The following is a 20,677-nucleotide window of genomic DNA, read 5'->3' on the forward strand; positions in this document are numbered from 1 at the left end:
GCAACGCAGATAACTGCGCGCTTGTTCCTCTGACGCATAAGTTCTACAGTAACTAATAAATTGTGGAGAGCTGTCATGTAAACCATGTATAATTATAATATGTTTGTTTAGTGGCAAATCTTAAGAATGACTTGATTTTAAACTTGTATGAAGTGTTTTGGTAGTTTTAGTGCATTTTTGGATGTGAAATGTACTGCTGTGCCAAGCTGAATGTTGGAGACTGCGTGAAGAGTTTTGTAAAATGACCATAATATTGAGAAATGTGTCCTTGCTATTGTAAAAAAAAAAACTGTAAGGCAGCATTTCGAAAGCACCCATCACTAACTTTAGCTCTATTTCTAACCTGTTTATTTTTTCACTGACCAGAGCATATTTTTGAAAATATGTATCCTTTAGAAATACTTACTAACATGACAGCAAATGCATATTCAAGCATATTTTTAAGGTGTTGCATAACAGGATTGAACCTTATCTGTGAGCTGATGATGATCTGTGATTAGCACTGACATTCATATGATTAATGCATTGAAGGTGTGTAAATGCTGTGTCCTGTGTTTCCCTACAGCCATTAGCTCCATGGCAGTGATGCGGGTTGCCAACTGTTGGTTGCAATGCTGTGAAACCTGTTGCTAAGGTAACAGTCCAAGTAGATTGCAGGGAAGAGAGTGAGTGCGTGCATGCAGGGATCACTGAATGTCATCAAGATTTATTGAATGAGTGATTTTGTAGATGTTTGCTACAAACCGCTAAGAGTTAGGTTAAAGGCAACAAGCTTATTCTGTATTTTTACAACTGGCTCAGTCATGTGTGAATTTTAGCTAGATTGCTTCAATTATCTGTGGGATTCTGCTGGATTTTGGGTTCTTAGAAAACATTGAAAATTGGCCAGTAAATAATAGTAGCACTGTTCTTTTTATTATTGAGAATACACTGTTGTTAATGAGGTGTGACCCAGAGCTCAAGTCAACAGAAGTGGCATTTGCAAACCATATTGTTTTGTATTGTGATTTTTACACGTTTTTTCCCTTCAAACAGTAATTTCATTGTTTTCATTGCTGCTATATATAAGGATCACTTCTGATTAGGCTGTAATTTTAAGTGATTTTCACAAAAAAATGTAAATGATAATTTAACTGTGTGTGCACCAATATTCAAAAGGTACACTTTCAGTCAAAAGTTTTTGAACAGTAAAATTTTATTATTATTTTTTTAAAGGAGAAGTCCACTTCCAGAACAACAATTCACAAATAATTTACCCACCCCCTTGTCCCCTGAAGACTCGAACTAATTCCAGTACAGAACCTAATAGGATGTTGCGCATATGCTATGCATATGATAAGACCCTTCTTCCTCGGCTGGGATCGTTTAGAGCCCTTTGAAGCTGCATTTAAACTGCATTTTGGAAGTTCAAATTTGGGGCACCAATGAAGTCCATTATATGCAGAAAAATCCTGAAATGCTTTCCTCAAAAAACATAATTTCTTTACGACTGAAGACAGAAAGACATAAACATCTTGGATGACAAGGGGGTGAGTAAATTATTTGTAAATTGTTGTTCTAGAAGTGGAGTTCTCCTATAAAGAAGTCCCTTCTGCTCACCAAGCCTGCATTTATTTGATCTAAAGTACAGCAAAAAAAAAACCAAAACAAAACAACAGTAAAAGTTTAAAATATTTTTACTATTTAAAATAACTGTTTTCTGTTTGAATATATTTTAAAATCTAATATATTCCTGTGATTTCAAAGCCGAATTTTTAGCATCATTACTCCAGTCACATGATCCTGCAGAAATCATTCTAACATTCAGATTTGCTGCTCAAAAAACATTTATTATTATTATTATTATTATTATTATTATCATTATTAATCACAGGAATAAATTGCATTTTAAAATATATTCAAATAGAAAGCAGTTATTAGTAAAATATTTAATATATTACTTTCATTTTACTGCTTTTGCTGTATTTTGGATCAAATAAATACAGGCTTGGTGAGCAGAAGATAATTCTTTAAAAAACATTTGCAACTTTAAAAAAATAACACTTTTCCATTTTAACATATTTTAAAATGTAATTTATTCCTGTGATGCAAAGCTGAATTTTCAACATTTCCTTTTTTGTGGAAGCTGGGATATTTTTACAGGATTCTTTGATGAATATGAAGTTTAAAACAACAGTATTTTCTTTTAAAGTCTTTGCAATCACTTTTGATCAGTTTAATGTGTCCTTGCTGAATAAAAGTATAAATGTCTTTTAAAAAAAAATCATACTGACCCCCAAATATTAAATAGTATTGCAAAGATTGTTCCATTTTATTTAAAAAATGTTTAGAATGCCTAGTTTCAAACCATCGCATTTCTATTTTTATTTATTATTAAATTTGTAATTTTACTGTTTTCCGCACATATATCACTGCCAAATACATATGTAAATAATTACAGTAAATGTAAACAGTGTTTTGCAAGCACCATATTGTTTAACTTTTCAGAGGAATAAGCCTACTAACTTGCTAGTACTTGACTTGTGATATGAAAATTTAAGGATTTACAGGATTCTTTTATGAATAGAATGTTTAAAAGAACAGCATTTATTTAAAAACAAATTATAACAGTGTGAAATTATTTGCTGTCAATTGATCAGTTTAATGTGTCCTCGCTAAAAAAAAAAAAAAAGACCCCAAAACTATTAAATAGTATTGCTAAGATTTTTCCACTTTATTCCAAAAAATGTTTAGAATGCGGTGGTAGACTAGTGAGAGTGTTTTTTTTTTCCTGTAATGCAATAAGACCAAAGCATTAATAACAGTTATGTTGATAAAGTGATAAAAATGGAAAAAAAAGAGTATCTTTGTTCTCAGAAGTGAACTGCATCACTGATGGAAATCATTTCTTCATATAGTTTATCAGTCATCATGAAAGCACTGTACCAGTAACACAAAATAATACAAATCAATAATTGCATTTCAGCATGTGAAAGGCTTTTGACTTTTACTTTTGCCCAGCGGGACACAAATTTTAAATGGGATGTGGAGAAACAATATTGATCAATATCAATACACTGATAAAATCATAATTTGATAAAGACAGTGCTGGCCTAAAAGCATTATGATGTCACTCATAGTTTATTTATTTATTTTTTTAAGGTGAAGTGAGTCATTTCTGCACAGCTATGTTCAGGAATCAGTCTAATAACATTTGTATGTTGACTCTACATATTAATCTGGGATATGAAAATACATTTCAATATTTTAACAAACATAAACAAATCACAGGTTTTGAGGTATTTTTACATCCGTAACTTATTAAACAATTTAACTAAAATCAGCCAGTCTAGCTTCATTACGTCAGATTTGTGTTTTTTAATTAATTTTAAATTTGTAATTTTACTGTTGTTCTGCACACATATTACCTGCCAAATGCATAAAGGTAAATAATTACAGTTAATATATATAGTGTTTTGCAAGCACCACAGTGTGATAACTTGCTAATATTTAACTCTTGATATTAAAAATAAAAATAACAAGTATAGAAAAAGAATATGCCTAGGAATGTTTTTTCATCTATAACTTATTTAACCAAAATCAGCCAGTCTAGCTACAGTACATCAATTTTTTTTCCGTTAATTAGTACTGTAATTTTACCATTGTTCTGCCCACATATTATTATTTTTACCTGCCAAATGCATAAAGTAAATAATTGAATACAAATAGTGCTTTGCAAGTGCCACAGTGTTTACACTTTTCAGGGGAATCAGCTTAATAACTTGACTCTACATATTAATCTAGGATATGAAAAAGCATTAACAGGTGAGGTAAAAAAAATTACACACTTCAGTTTTGAGAACAGGAATGTATTATTTTTCCATATAAATTACTTATTTTACAGTACGTTGAAAATTCAGCATTTAATATGGTATACATGCTCTGGTTTCTACAGAGTGTGAATTTCATTTATAGTACTATAACCAGATTTGTCATTTCGGCTAGTGTATTATAACACAATTTAGTCTATAATGAGAATAAATCATTTTTCTTAATATGAGACAGTAGGGTCTACTTGAATGAATTGCAGATACAAAACTCTCCTCAGAGGAGCTGGGCTGAAAACCTGAGCTTCCTTCTCTAACTTTTCACTCGAATCTGGCCTTTGGAACAAGTGTCCTTGGGGCACTGAGGCTCGCATGAACTTGCATTTATTAAAACTTTACAGGTCCTATTTGCATAAACAGAAATGGGGTAGTTCAGACTTAGACATAGGGCTGATGGCGGTGGGTGGTAAGGGTCTAAGTGTTCCTCTGAATTCCAGTCATGCTTATGTGCTTGATCACTGTCATTAAAAGTCATAGACAAACACCTCTCCAAACCACACTCCTCAAGCCTGAGTGCAGCTCCACACTCCACAAGTTCAACAGGAATGCATGCTGCTTATTTTAGCCTATAGCATAAATGGGCTGATTCAGTTGATTCAGTTTAGATTTCCTGAAGTGGAAAGTCCACTGAGTGGAGATAAAGTGAGTTTATTTTTCAGAAAACGTGACTGGCTAGCTGTTTAATTATATTCCTAATAATGTGCTAGTTAGCAAGTTTAGCAGCTAAATGCGGCTAAAGTAAACCGGTTCATCTCTCCACAGAGAGAAGAGAGGGGCAGGTCGAGCAGAGCTCATTTCCATTTAAAGGAGCCTCGACCAGAATGAGATGATTTTTGCAGAGCTGATTTTGACAAGGTAAAGGTAAAGGGTGTTGTTTTACACAACCATTGAGAATTTTTAACCAAAGTATATTATAGACTTTTCATTAAGACCCTAAAGAATCATATCAACTTGTGGAAAATGGGCATCTGATGACCCCTTTAATGAAAAGTCTATAATATACTTTGGTTAAAAATTCTCAATGGTTGTGTAAAACAACGCCCTTTTTACCTTGTCAAAATGAGCTCTGCAAAAGTCATCTCATTCTGAGGGATTGCTCCTTTAAATGCAAATGAGCTCTGCTCGCCCCGCCCCTCTCTTCTCTCTGTGGAGTGACAAGCCTATGTTAACATATGTCACACATTAATGTTCAAACAACATGAAAAAGTGAACTTTGCAATCGATGACCCCTTTAAGGTAGACATAAGTATTATTGTAATATTGTACTTTTACCGTTTTGTTCTGTAAACAAACTTTATTATATTCTTCTTCGCTGCCGCTGCCTTCTTTTTCACCTTCTTCTCCTTCTCTTGCCTTTGCCTTCTTTTCCTGCCTTACCCTCTCAGGGCTCGAAATTTCGACCGTTTTGGTCGCATATGCTCCCGGAATTTAATCTGCACGACCTCAAAATATATTTGGGAGCATTTGTGTGAGTGCAAGTAATTGTTGTTGTGCGACTTGTTTTCATTTCTTTACAAAACTTTCGCTAAGTACTGCACAGTATATGACTGCTGTGAGCTGATACAGTGAGCCGTTCTATTCAACATTAGCTTACATAATCAGTTAAACTTCATCTTTACATTCTTAGCTTTAATGCAGATTTTAGATATTAGTGGTCAATCACTCACATTGCGCTCCATTGGAACTCAGAACCGGACGTTTTTTTCTTTCAACCAATCTCTGTTCCAGATTTGCACTGCATTGCAATTTGGGGTATGCGATATGAACATTTTTGAATTTTGACAATTAAAATATCCCTTCGATCTGTTATTGAAGAAATAAAGTAAGCCTATTGTGCTACAGTGCACATTCTATCAGTTGCAGTTCTGCCGCCTCTGTCTCACGCAACATACATTCACACCAAATGTTTACTCAGCAGCAGAATTCCACTCACTAAACACTGCACTTATTTGCAATCACACAAGTACAGTATTTGCATGTACTTTAAACCTTGCAGCTTAAACGTTTCATTCATCTGCTGTTCTGACATTTGAAGCGTGCACAGTCAAAAAAATAAAAAATAAATAAGAAGCCCATCAAACAGCGCCTGATTACTGGAGTAAGTTATCTTTCATGTGTGGTTTGGCCCAGGTGTTTTATGTAGCATAATTTTACAAAGCTAAAGTCTGTCAGATCATTCTGTTTTTGCTTCAGATATTGAAATTTAATCTAATTTAAATCAGAAACTGCTCATGTGTGCAGCATCTTCATGTGGATTAAGTTTAAAAATGCAGTGGTTGCCTCTAATTTAAATGGCTATGAGAGTTTGACCTGTAATAGAGAAAATAAACATCTTGTTTATGTACTCATATTTTCATTCTTTCTTGTCCCTTTCTTAAGGCAATAATTAATTAAAATAGCCCATTTGTTTGTAAAGCATCTGCAATCCGAATCGGCTATAAAGGATCAAGATCAGTGCATTACTAAAAAGAAGTGTGTGGTAAAAAATTCAGGATCAGGTTCGACTGGTGAAGCTATTAATCATCAGGATGTTGCTGTCCGTTCCTCTCAGTTGGCAGTTGTGGTGCTCCTTAATATTCATTGGGTGCTCCTAAATTTCATTTGTTGCTCCTAACTTTTTGAATTTGGGAGCACCAGTGCTCCCAAGTAAAAAAAGTTCATTTTGAGCCCTGCTTCTTCTTCTTCTTCACCTTCTTCTTCTTTTTCTTTTTCTTCTTCTCCTTCACCTTTTTCTTCATCTTCTCCTTCGCTGCCTTCTGCTTCGCGTTCTTCTTCATCGCCGCCGCCTTCTCCTCTTTCTTCGCTGATGCCTTCTGCACCTTTTTCTTCTTCACCTCCTTTTTCTCCTTTTTCTCCTTCACCTTCTTCCTCACCTTCATCTTCTTCTCCTTCTCCTTTTTCTTCACCTTCTTCTTTAACTTCTTCCTCACCTTCTTCTTCTTCGCCCGCCTTCTTCCTCGCCTTTTTCTTCACCTTCTCCTCCTTCTTCACCACCTTCTTCTCCTTTTTCACCTTCTTCTGCTTTGCTGCCTTCTTCTCCTTCTTCGCCGCCTTCTTTTTCGCATTCTTCTTCACCTTCTCCTCGCCGCCTTGTGCTTCGCATTCTTCTTCGCATTCTTCTTCACCGCCTTCTTCTCCTTCTCTTTCTTCTTTTTCTTCTCTTTCGTTGCTGCTGCCTTCTGCACTATTTTCTTCTTCTCCACCTTCTTCTCCTTCTTCCTCATCTTCTTCACTGCTTTCACCTTCTTCTTCGCCACCGCCTTCTTCGCCTTCTTCACCTTCTTCACCTTCTTCCTTGCCTTTTTCCTCAACTTCTTCTGCTTCGCCTTCTTTGCCGCCTTCTTCTCCTTTGCCTTCTTCTTCACCTTCTTCTTGGCCTTCTTGTTCACCTTCTTCACCTTTTTCTTCTTCACCTTCACCTTTTCTTTGACTACTTCTTCCTTGCCTTCTTTTTCTTCACCTTCTTTCTCACCACCTTCTTCTTCACCTTTTTTCACCTTCTTCTTCTCCTTCTTCATCTTCTTCACCTTCCTCACCTTCTTCTTTGCCTTCTTCTGCTAAATAAGTGTTGATCTGTAAATAAATGTTACTAATACTACTACTACTAATAAAATGAATAATAATATTATGTGCCAAATGCATAGTCAATTATAAAATGCTTGTTTAATAATAAAATTTTTTTTGAAATTATTATTATTATTATTATTACTTGCCAGAACTTGTATTTTTGTAAATTTTTATATGTAATGTTTTTTTAATAATAATATAATGTTTTTAATTAATTTTATATATAATTATTTATTTATTTATTCTAATAATTTATAATTTATTTGTTTGATTTAAAAAAATAAAATAAAAATTATTTATTATTATTATTATTACTTGAACTGCCAAGTATTATTAAATACAGTTTTTTTTTTTATATTGCAATAGTAATATATTTCTATATTTTTATTTCTTTAAGTTAATTTTGGTCATTTAAATAATAAAATCTAAATAATAAGAATTTTATTATTATTCTTATTTCTTGAATGGAGGAAAGTGGGGGTTTTTTGTCCTGAGCTGAATATTGATCATAGTTTTTATATTCCTTATTGAAAACATTAATACTGCTAGAACAGCACTGTTTCCTCAAACCCACTTGCCATTTGTAATCAAAAAAGGACGTCTGTTTCCCCCGAGAAACAGAAACCCTGTCAAAACCTTTGCCGAATATTGTAATTAAATGACTTTAGTTAAGCAATTACTTTTATAAGCTGTTTAAACAGTGTTGGGTGAAACTCTCAGTAGAGCCGCAGTGTGTTGTATTGAGTGGGTTCTGATACTATTTCAGTCAATCCACTTTTTAGCTCTATGAAATCATTTCCTCCACCGCCAGTGAAATGACTCATTTACTAACTCTCTCATTACTACCAAACTCAATTTCTCTGCTTCCCACTGGCAACAGAACGCTTTCACTTTTCTTCCCATTAAATCAGGGAATTCAGGTTATTTCTATTATGAAGCTAAGATGATGTATTGTATGTCGATATTTGTTTGGAGCGGAATTGCCCTGCGTCGCTCGGTGAAATTATCCCCTCTAAGAAAACTCCATTTTGCTTTGACTTGTGTGCAGTGTGAGGAGCTGAATATTCTTCGTTTGATCAGTGTTAAGCATTCATAACAACACGGCTCCGACTGGGTATCAAAACTCTCCTCGGATGTGATATTTACTCATGTATTAAGAATCGGTTCTTGGGTATTAGATAACCAGAGGTTACCAAAAGCAATTGGTAACGCCATGATCCCATGATGCATCCTGATCTAAGCTCTGTGTCTGGAATTAGTGATTTTATTGGTAAATAAAATAAGCAGTTGAAATTATTTCGTTCATTAAAATAAAGCTTTAAAAAGTAAAACAAAATATAAACATTAGGTGAAAAACCTCAGCTTAGAAACTTTAAAAAAAGGTAGCCATGGTAAATAAAATAAAATAAGATTATTGCAACAGTAATATATTTATTTGTTGCTTAAACTTTATAATTCAAATAAAATAAAAGAAGTATTATTAGTATTATTGCAATAGTAATATATTTCTTAATTGTTTTATTTTTCTGTATTAAATTTGTATTATTATTATTATTATTATTATTATTATTATTTGATTTATTTATTTATTTTATAAGACCATTTTGCCTTTATTATGACAGGACCGATCAGAAGTGACAGGAAGCAAAGTGGGAATGAGAGATGGGGGCGGGTTTGGGAAAGGTCCTCGAGTCGGGATTTGAACGTGACGCCCAGAGCACAACGGCGCTGTATGAGTTGTTGTTGTATATTTTATGGCACAAACAAATGCGATTGTAATATATTTCTTTATTGATATAATTTTATAATATAAATAATAATAAACAGTATTTTGAATAATAATACTTATTATTATTATTATTATTATTATTATTATTATTATTATCATCCCATGATCCCATGATACATCCTGAGCCAAGCACTGTGTCTGGGATCAGTGATTTTATTGGTAAATGAAGTTAAACATTTTTAAAAAAAGCTTAAATAAAACAAGACTAAATATAGACTTATTTACTTTAGCTTAGAAACTTAAAAAAATGTAGCCTTAGTAATTAACTCAAATAAATTAAGTTTATTACAATACTAATATTTTTTTTTTGTTGCTTAAATGGTATAATTTAAATAAAATAAAAATAAGTATTAGTAAGTTTTATTGCAATAGTGATATATTTCTTTACATTTATAAAATAAAATATAATTATTAAAATTAATTATTATTATTATTATTATTATTATTATGACCTGCCAAATGCATAAAAGTACATTATTAAATACTGTTTTTTTATTCTATGGTGAAAGACAGGTTTTCTATCTTATGTTTTTAAGCTAATCAATGATGATAGTTTTTTTTTTTTTTTATAGTTTTTATAACCTTGATCAAACACAGTTATAGTCTAGAAGTTGAATTACTAAACCTAAAAGTGAAATATTAAAAAAACAAATAAAAATCACAAATGCATAACACAAAAATTAAAAAGTACAAAAGAAATGTTTAAAATAAAAAGCTAATTTAAAACATTACTAAATACTGTAATAGTCTATAAAAAAATACCAGCATGAATCAAATTTTTCACCTTGGATTAGATCAAAATAAAATAAAACATAATTAAATTAAAAATTAACTAAAAATTTGGTGTACTTGACAGTAGAGTACATAATAATCTTTGCTTACCACATCAGATGCAAACGCAGTTGTTTTCATAAATGCAGTTTCACGGTGCAACCAATATAAACTGTGCATATAAAAACTAAATACAAACTTTTTTTTATTATTGCAGGAAGTCTTGACTAACATCATAAGTGGACTTCAGGGGATAAAACGCACCATGTAACCGCTTCAGCCATTCAGTAAGTGGAGCCTTTCACACGGATATAGTCACACTCACTGTTTTTGCAGTTCCTCATCTACATTCCCCTCAGCTAAGCAGCAGTCAATAGATTTGTCAGCATTAATAATTCCTGGGGACTCATTTCTCTGACTCATTTGTAATGTCTGGCTGGTGACTGCAGTGAATCAATCATGGAACAAAAATCCCTGTTGCCCAGGCAACTTCTCTGACATCTGTCATATTCTTTGCGCTTTCTGATGCCACGAGGTGCTCAACTTCAGCTGCTCTATGAGGCATTCGAAACACTGCTAGTGTGACAATATTAAATTAATGAAACTCATGAATGCAATTAATGAGACATACGATATTTCATTAGGCAGCCAATGCTAATACATGTAACATATGGATTATCGTTTATATATTTAAAGCACACATGTGCAGTGTATGCGAAGGTAGCCTAGTTGTTGAGATGCAAACATACAGTTTTCCCAGAAGCTCAGTAATGATATAGAAGTAATGACCCAGCCATTTCATTCAACACACCCAGGAGAGGTTCATAAATATTGTCAAAAATAATGTTCATGTATAAAATGAAAACACTTTCATGTACGTATGGTCTGCTTATAGCCATTTTACAACTACAGACAGCATAGGAAGGGTATAAGCAATTTTTTCACATCTTTACAGGCATGAATGTCTGAAAATCACTTATATTGAACCTCAATACTGCATATTTTAAATTACAAACAACCTCACCATCTGAAAACCTTTTAGGCAGTAGCAAATACAAAGTTTATGAAGTGAAATGTCAAAATGCTTTTCTGAATATTTACTAGAATTGGTCTTTTTTGCTCACTTTAGGACATTTGGCTTCTTGAATGTGAGTAACAGCAAAGCAAATCTGCTTGAGGGTCAGGTCTTGTCTCAATTCACAGTGACAGCATAATGTTGGACATTTGTTATATTACACATTTAGGGCCCTGTGATTTCCGCAATGTGGAATCCTGTCATAAAAAAAGGAATTTACTGTGTAATATGGAATGTCATGAAATTTGCCAAATTTGGATGAATAAATCAAAAGTTGGTCAGTACACTTAAAGGAGAAGTCCACTTACAAAACAAAGATTCACATATAATGTACTCACCCCTTTGTCATCCAAGATGTTCATGTCTTTCTTTCTTCAGTTGTAAAGAAATTATTTTTTTTGAGGAAAACATTTCAGGATTTTTCTCCATATAATGGACTGATATGGTGCCCCGATTTTGAACTTCCAAAATGCAGTTTAAATGCGGCTTCAAACGAACCCAAATGCGGTTGTAAACAATCCTAGCCGAGGAAGAAGGGTGTTATCTAGCGAAAAGATTGTTTATGTTTAAAAAAAAAAAGAAAAAAAAAAAAAAAAAAAAAAAAAGAGGAAAAAAAAAAAAAAAAAAAAAAAAAAAAAAAATATATATATATATATATATATATATATATAAAAAATTATAAAGAAATTATAGAATTTGTAATTATGAAAATGTATATATTTATAATTTTTATTATAATTATAAAAGTTATGTAATTGTATTATTACAATTATATAATTTTTTATTAAATTATAAAAAAAAATATAATAAAGTTATGAAAAGAAAATAAAATTAAAAAAGAAATTATTTTAATAAAATCAGTTAATAAGAGATGCTTTTGATTAATGAAATGTAATAAAAATCATTAAAATGAAATCAAGAAAATAAATGGAAAACAGAATTTAGAAAAAAAAGTATTTCATAAGAGCTTAAAAATGTAGGTTTTATGTATATAAGTTAAATGTGTACATTTTTAATGAATTCCTGTTAAATTGTCCACATTTCATGATTTCAATCAGACATACTTTTTGATTAATTTTTTTGTTGTTGTTGTGCAGCGATTAATCGCGATTAATCACATCCCAAAAATTACGTTTTTGTTTGCATAATATATGTGTGTGTGTACTGTGTATATTTATTATACATATAAAAATACACACACATGCATGAATATATTTAAGAACAATAGTATGTTTATATATTAAATGTATTCATATGTAATATTAATTATATCAATAAAAATATATACATGTAAATACATCAAAATATATACTGTGTGTGTGTGTGTGTGTGTGTGTGTATTTATATGTACATAATAAATATACACAGTACACACACATGCGTATATATACGTATATCATGATTTTTTTTTTATGTAACCATTAAAACAGAGTCTAGAAAAATCAAAACAAACAAACAAAAAAACAAAAATGGAATATAGAAATATTAAAATGGAAAAAAAAGGAATTTAGTAAAAAAAAATAAAAATAAAAATCTGAATTTAGGAAGATAAAAGATGCCTAAAAAAATAAAATAAGTGCAAAAAGAAGTAGTAGTTATTCTTGCACATCTCTTATCCATGTTAACAAATTGTGTGGTAATGGAGAAATCCATTTAGCTAATTATTTAGCTTTCAGGGAAACAAACCATCCCAGTGTTGCTCTAATATTTGACCATGTTAATATAATAAAAACAACATTCATTAAACCACAAAATCTTCTGATGAACTTTGCATTTTGTATGTAATACAATTAGCGTGATTAGACAGCTCTCTTTGCCTGGAAGGCGAATGCAAGCAAGCATAACAATTTTAAGAAAAAAAGAGAGAGTGATGGAATAATGATTGTAAGGGTTACATTTATGTTGCGAAATTATGTCATTACCATACTTATATATTTCTATTTTTGTATATTTATTTAATCATATATTTGACATAGTGTATTTGCATTGTTATTTAATAATGTACAAAAATATTAGTCAGCTGTTTTCAACATTTATTATAATATTTGTTTAAGCAGCAAATCAGCATATTAGAATGATTTCTGAAGGATCATGTGACAGTGAAGGCTGGAGTAATGATGCTGAAAATTCTGCTTTGAATTACAGGAATAAATTACATTTTAAAATATATATTAATATAGAAACTCATTTTAAATGATAATATTTCTAAATATTTTTAAGTTATTATTGTGTATATTTATGTTGTACTGTACTGTTGAATAAATACATGCAGCCTTTTTTACAAAACAAGGTAAAAACATCTCTCATCATGCCAGACTTTGGCATTTCTTACTTCAGATCGCACGTGATAGATGTCTAGTACTTTGCGTTTAACGTTCTGCACCACAGGGTTGCTGGGTGGTTTTTACTCTATTGAGAAACTAAAAATGCAGCTTCATTGTAGAATCTGTAGCTGGAAGCGTCACACCCAGGTTTTCAGCTCACACATTTGATGTTTGACTTGTGCACATTAGAACCCTGCGGTGCCAGTTGCTGTTGGCTGCATATCCAAACAGTTGGAGCGCTAACACATAAAAGAGTTTGTGAAGAGCTTAATAAGATCATCACATGATCAAATTGATTCTGCCCTGATTAAGAATATTACTGTGCCCTGCATCATACACTTTAGCTTCAAAATGAAATAAAAGCAATAAGTTTATATAGGCAGCACTTAGCCTTTGTTTCAGCAATGACAACCATTTATGACAATATAAATATGTATTGCACAAACATATAAGTTAAAGATATTGTGTTTTGAAGTGAATGGGTGTTAGATTGCTGTCAGTGTGAGTATGCAGTGCCAGAATGAATTTAGGCTAGACGCTACAAGCAGACCATTATTATTTATTTATTTTGATATTTCAGGCTATTTTGCTTTCATAACGTGTCTTTCAGACTAGTGGAAAGAAAACATACAAAATATACATTTAATGAATTGTTATAATTGCATCTGTAGATTTCAATTACTATACAGGCTATTTTCTCAAATTGGCTTTTTTATCTCATGCACTGAGCCAGAAATCTTAATTTCAGTAGTTTTTATATCAAACTTTACAGGTTTATCTATAATCTGAAGGTGTTTAAAGAGCACTTTGTTCATATATTATTAACCTGATATATATTTAACAGTTTCTGGAGTGATGAAAACAAATATCCAAAATCCTCTCTGTAAAAACTTAAATAGGTCAACAAAGTAAAAACAATGTTCTGCTCTGAAAATGTATGCAAATTAGTGCATATTTAATTAGATAATATTTACATATTTAAACTAGGGCTGTCAGTCCATTTAAAACTTTTAATCTAATTACATGATGTTTTGATTAATCTAATTAATTGATAAATAAATTTGACTATCAGAATACCCAAAAAAAAGATTATTTAAAGCTATTTTTGTATTAAATGAGAAAGAAGAATTCCACTTCCAAAACGAAGATTCACATATAATATACTCACCCCCTTGTCATCCAAGATGTTCATGTCTTTCTTTCTTCAGTCGTAAAGAAATTGTTTTTTGAGAAAAACATTTCTGCATTTTCTCCATATAATGGACTGATATGATATGCCCCGATTTTGAACTTCCAAAATGCAGTTTAAATGCAGCTTCAAATGATCCCAAATGCAGTTGTAAACAATCCCAGCCGTGGAAGAAGGTTCTTGTCTAGCAAAACGATTGGTTATTTTCATTAAAAAAATACGATTTAAATACTTCTTAATCTCAAATGCTCGTCTTGCCTTTCTCTCCCTACAAATTGTAGCTTTAGAAAGAAATATTTTATTTGATTCAGCACAAAATTTGTTACACATAAACATAAACTATGGAACACAAAAGAAGACAATTTGAGAAACATCTCAGTATTTTTTGTGTTCCACAAAAGAAAGATTTGAAATGACATGTATGAAATATAAGATGATGTACAGGTCTGGAGGTGGGGTCAAAGCGTTATCGGCTTAAAATATTTTAATTGTGTTCTTTTTTTCATAACTAATTAAGTTAACTTGTTAAACTGACAGACCTAATTTAAACATTATATTTCAGAAATCTTAAAAATACAAAACAATTTTCTTAATTTATTCCTTAAGTGTATTATCTGCATGTTACATCACAGTTGAGAATTTAAAACACTCTGAAATACTATAAAGAAATATCTGTTTGTCTATATATACTTTTTCTTTCATGCCTAGATATGACTGGGACCTCGAGGGGCTCAGAGTCTGAACATGCCATCAGTGCATGACAATGTTCTTCCTGTTTCATCAGCCTCCAGACAAAAATCAAAAGTCAGATAGAAAAGTAATGGCACATTTCTCCTTTATAACAAGTTCATTGATTTGAGACATCATTCTTGACTCTTGGGATGAGTTATGTGCCAAAGTTTGAACATTTCAGAACAAAAGGTATATATTATATAGAATTATAAATTTAAATGGAATACAATTGGAATGTTTGGCTGCTCATGACAACATAAAATACCTGTGTGATTATGAGAAAAGATTACTGTTTGGCATGCATTTGCTTTAGACTCTTCTAACATTAATTTTAATATTACAGGAAATGTTCATCCAAAAATGTTCCTCCAAAACCACATGTGTCTTTTCAGAAACACAAAAGAATTTACAATTGTTTATCCATTGCAGTTAAAAAATGGGACTTTCCAAAGTGAAAGGACCATAAAAGTATCATAAATGTCTTCATATGACTTGTGTGTTTATTTGGTTGTGAATTAATTCGAATAATAATAGTCATAAATATGGTTAATTATAGTGCTGAATAATAATAACAGAGTCACAGCTTAAATGGCTATTTATGTTGTTCAGCTTTAAGAATAAATTTGCCATAATGCTTGTTTAGTGAGTCAGTGATGCGAGAATGAGAATGTGAGTGATTCAGTTTGCACTGAAGTTGTTTAACTCCTGTACAATACTGCTCAAAATCTTGAGTAAACAGGATGTTTCATTTCTTTTTTTAAGTCATCAGTCGTCATTATTGCATGCTAATAAAAGTCTCATCTATATCTATACATACCTGTATTCCAAAACAAACTGGGCAATGCGTTTTATTTTATTTATTTATTTTTTGGTGTTAATGCATTGAGGTGAGCTATAATAATCTTTCAAATCCAGTATTTTTTTTTTTTTTTTGATTGTAGAAAACCGTTGTAATTTAACTGATTGAATGCCATTTAAAGAAATGGCTCACCCAAAAATGAAAATTAGCTGAAAATGTACTCACCCACATGCCATCTGAGATGTAAATGAGTTTGTTTCATAATTTCTTAAACAGATTTGGAGAAATTTAGCATAACATCACATGCTCACCAATGGATCCTTTGCAGTGAATGGGTGCCGTCAAGAGGAGAGTCCAAACAGCTGATAAAAACATCACAATAATCCACAAGTAATGCACACCACTCCAGTCCATCAGTTAACATCTTGAGAAATGAAAAATTGTGTCCCCAATCTTGGATGACCTGAGAGTGAGTACATTTTTAGCTCATTTTTCACATAGTTTAGAGATATATATATTTTTATTCATTCATTGCATTTTGGTGAACTATTCATTTATTCTCTATTGCTATTCACAAAGATGTTCATGCAAATGATCTTTGCATAAAAAAAAAAAAAAAATCAATGCTCGTCCAGGTATTAAAGGCCACACTGAGTTGTTGACATGTAGTGTATGCCAGTCAGATAGAATGAATCTTTACCCAAGGTTCCCCACAGCTCTGCCACACTGCCATCACTTAACACTGCTTACATTTTGGCACAGCAGATGGCTGCTGACAGTGAGAAAACAAGCATGGAAATATCAGCAGAGACTGTGATGAAAGGGACAGATACCCTAAGGTCTTAAACTGTCCATCAGTAATGACCTGTCCTCTGACCTCACTGCTTTCAGGGGAATTGTATGCTGAATGCTTTTATTAGTAGGTGGAGTGTGAAGAAATCATGTTTATTGATACAGTCGCTGGTTAGTTTCAAATGAATGTAATGCAGTGCCATGTAGACCTTCCTTTCAATCTTGGTTTGAATACAAGCAAGCAGTCATTCACTCCTGCTAAAAATATAGAAAAAATTATTTGAAGTTGTAGGCTGGGTTCTTTAACTAAAACTAAAACATAAAAAACTGTCTCTTGCTTAAAACAAATTGTTAACTGAAATAAAATATATATTAAAAAACATATCCACCTTATTCTTTAACATGGAAGTAAGCCTATGGGCAAGACTTCCTGTTCATTAGCCGGTATAGGGAAATAACGAGAGGAATAACAATGTGCAGTAAACAGTAAAACTGTTTGTACTACAAACCAATGTGTTCATAATTAAGAGAAAACATTAAAATAATATGGTAAGATGCACCAATTTGCAATAGCAAGCAGCAAAATTAGCATTTTTGTACATGGATGAGACCAGAAAACAGGCACATAAAATTTAAGTCAGCCACTCTTATGGGGAAAATAAGGTGGACAACTGGGTCTTTTTAGTGAATCTAAAACCCAGTGTGACTAGTCCAGTCAAATATCCAAACAAATGACTGTCATTTTAACCAAAACCATAAAGCACGACCACTATAGTTCGATACCCGAAAAATTACTCTCATAAGCCACTTTTTTTTTTTAATGAATCAATAACATGTTGTGTCACCAGAATAGAATGATTCATGAACAAATGACTCTGAGTTAGTTCATTTAAGTGAATAAAAAAGCAGTCAATTCATGAGCAAATTTTTTTTCAGTGAATCAAAACCAATGTCTATTCACAAACAAATGATTCTTATGAACAGGTTCTTGCTAGTGAATCGAAAAAAATGTAGCACCACCAGAGGTGATTCACAAATAAATGTATACAAGCCTGTTTGTTTTAGTGATCTATTAAAATGTAGTGTGACCAATGCTGATTCACAAACAAATAACTCTGAGTCAGTTCTTCTTAGTGAATAAAAAATTAAGCAAGACCAGTGCCAATCCACGAACAAATGACTGAGCCAGTTCGTTTTAGTGAATCAATAACATGCTGTGTGACCAGTATAGTATGATTCATTAACAAATGACTCCAGTGAGTGAGTTTGTTTTAGTGAATTAAAAAAAACATTCATGAGCAAGTTGTTTTCAGTGAATCGATAAAATGCTGCAAAACCAATGCCTATTCACAAACACATGACTCCGAGTCAGTTCTTCTTAGTGAATAAAAAAAATAAATAAGCAAGACCAGTGCCAACCACAAACAAATAACTATGTGTCAGTTTGTTTTAGTGAATCAATAACATGCTGTTTGACCAGTATAGTATGATTCATGAACAAATGACTCCAGTGAGTGAGTTTGTTTTAGTGAAAACATTCATGAGCAAGTTCTTTTCATTGAATTGATAAAATGCTGCAAATGTCTATTCACAAACAAATGACTCTTATGAACAGGTTCTCACTAGTGAATTGAAAAAAAATGTAGCGCCACCAGTGGTGATTCACAAACAAATGTATACGAGTCAGTTTTTTTTTACTGATCTATTAAAATGCAGTGCGACCAAAGCTGATTCACAAACTAATGACCCTGAGTCAGTTCTTTTTAGTGAATAAACAAATAAGCAAGACCAGTGCCAACCACAAACAAATGACTATGAGCCAGTTCTTTTTAGTGAATAAATAACATGCTGTGTGACCAGCATAGTATAATTCATGAATAAATGACTTTGTGAGTCAGGTAATTTTAGTGAATCAATAAAATGCAACGAAACAAATGCCTGTTCATGAACAAATGACTCTTATGAGCAGGTTCATGTTAGTGAATCAAAAAATGTAGCACAACCGGAGGTGATTCACAGACAAATGTGTATAAGCCAGTTCCTTTAAGTGATCTATTAAAATGCATTGCGACCAGTGCTGATTCACAAACAAATGACTCTGAGTCACTTCTTCTTAGTGAATAAAAAAATAAGCAAGACCAGTGCCAATCCACAAACAAATGACTATGAGGCAGTTCTTTTTAGTGAATCAATAACATGCTGTGTGACCAGCATAGGATAATTCATGAATAAATGACTCTGTGAGTCAGTTCGTTTTAGTGAATCAATAACATGCTGTGTGACCAGCATAGTATGATTCATGACGAACGACTCTAATGAGTCGATTTAGTGAATAAAAAAAAAAGCTGGACTAGTGCCAATTTATGAGAAAGTTTTTTTTTCAGTGCATCCATTAAATGCAACAAACAAATGACTTTTATGAACTAGTTCTTGTTAGTGAATCAAAAAAATGTAGCGCAACCAGTGGCGATTCACAAACAGATGCCTACAAGCTAGTTCTTTTTAGTGATCCATTAAAATGCAGCCTGACCATTGCAAATCCATGTAACAACTATGAGAAGGTTCTGTTTTAGTAAATCATTGAAATGGTGATTCACAAACAATATTTCTTTATTTTTAATCATTCAAACACCTAATAATAGCCACAGATTTCTATGGGTGAATACAGCACCAGATTATTTGGTGTTATAAATATAAAAACACATTTCCCTTATTAGACCTTTTTGGAAACAATCATTATTTTCACGAGTACATCATGTGGTGCTGCTGTTGGCACAGAAATGACTCACTTTACCTCTGCTGCAATAATTCAACAGGCAAGCAGGAGTTCAGCGTCTAGTCAACAAGACAGATTTCTGTGATTTTTGGAAGAAGGCAGGACAAGTTGACCCTGCTGTTTTAGACTGAAGGTGTTGTCAGTGGGCTTGTCATTAGTGTTGCACCAGGGATCCCTTCACCCCTTTTCCCGTCCTGCTCTATTCCCCTTATTAGCAGCGAGACGGACCATCTGCACCGATCTCCCCAATGAAAGGATGGGCATATGGCGCACAGAACTGGCACGAGGTGCATTATCACATCAAACTCGCTCTCTCTCTGCTCCAGGGAATCAGCCACGCACCCACCGCTTCTTAAACGGACTCCATTACATCGATCAAACACCTTGACGGCACCTCGCACTCCCTCTCTTGTCTGTGAGAGGGATGTGTGTGCTTTCATAAATATTTGACTGCCTCTCCTTGTTTGAGTCTTTCATCTCTTGCTTCTATCTGGCCATTGAGCAGAATCGGCACAGGATCTGAAGGCTGAGCTGGCAAACAGTGGCCGCTGTTGGGAAGACTTGTTTTGCTTCACATGGGTGTATGTGTTTTTCGAGGGCCAGACAAAATAAGATGGGTGAATAGATTTCTACACTTAATATTGAAATATTGGTTTGTTTAGATGTTTGTTTTTCATTGTGTCGACTAAATGTACTAATTCAGATTTGATCTGAAAGGCATTTGAAAAGTAGCAAAAAATGTTAAAAAGAAAAAAACTTCATATCTTGCAGTTTGATTAAAAAATAATCTCTGAGACTAGTTTTGAGTTCTTTTTTTGGATATTGATTTTCGAATTAACATCAATAATTTTTTAGATTGAGAAACCCGTAAACAAATAACTCCCATAAAACGGTTCTTTTCCATTACATTTAGTGCTGTCCGATTCATGAACAAATGACTCCTATGAGTCAGTTCTTCTTCTTCTTAGTGAATCAGTAAAATGCATTGAAATCTGTA

General features: G+C 32.5%; 1 long non-coding RNA gene across 2 annotated transcripts in view; it reads left to right on the forward strand.

Annotated features, from left to right (window-relative positions):
• The first annotated feature begins 564 nt into the window (after window positions 1-564).
• LOC127168781 (uncharacterized) overlaps window positions 565-20,677 on the forward strand; it is a 41,177-nt gene continuing 21,064 nt past the window's right edge. The window contains exons 1-3 of one of the 2 annotated variants that reach the window (XR_007828138.1): window positions 565-634; window positions 10,211-10,280; window positions 16,389-16,574. This is a non-coding gene — a long non-coding RNA (uncharacterized LOC127168781). Of the gene's footprint in view, window positions 635-10,210; window positions 10,281-16,388; window positions 16,575-20,677 lie in introns of those variants that run through there. The other variant, XR_007828139.1, reaches the window with a different exon arrangement.

Source organism: Labeo rohita, chromosome 7 (genome assembly GCF_022985175.1).
Source record: "Labeo rohita strain BAU-BD-2019 chromosome 7, IGBB_LRoh.1.0, whole genome shotgun sequence".
Taxonomy (NCBI): Eukaryota; Metazoa; Chordata; class Actinopteri; order Cypriniformes; family Cyprinidae; genus Labeo; species Labeo rohita.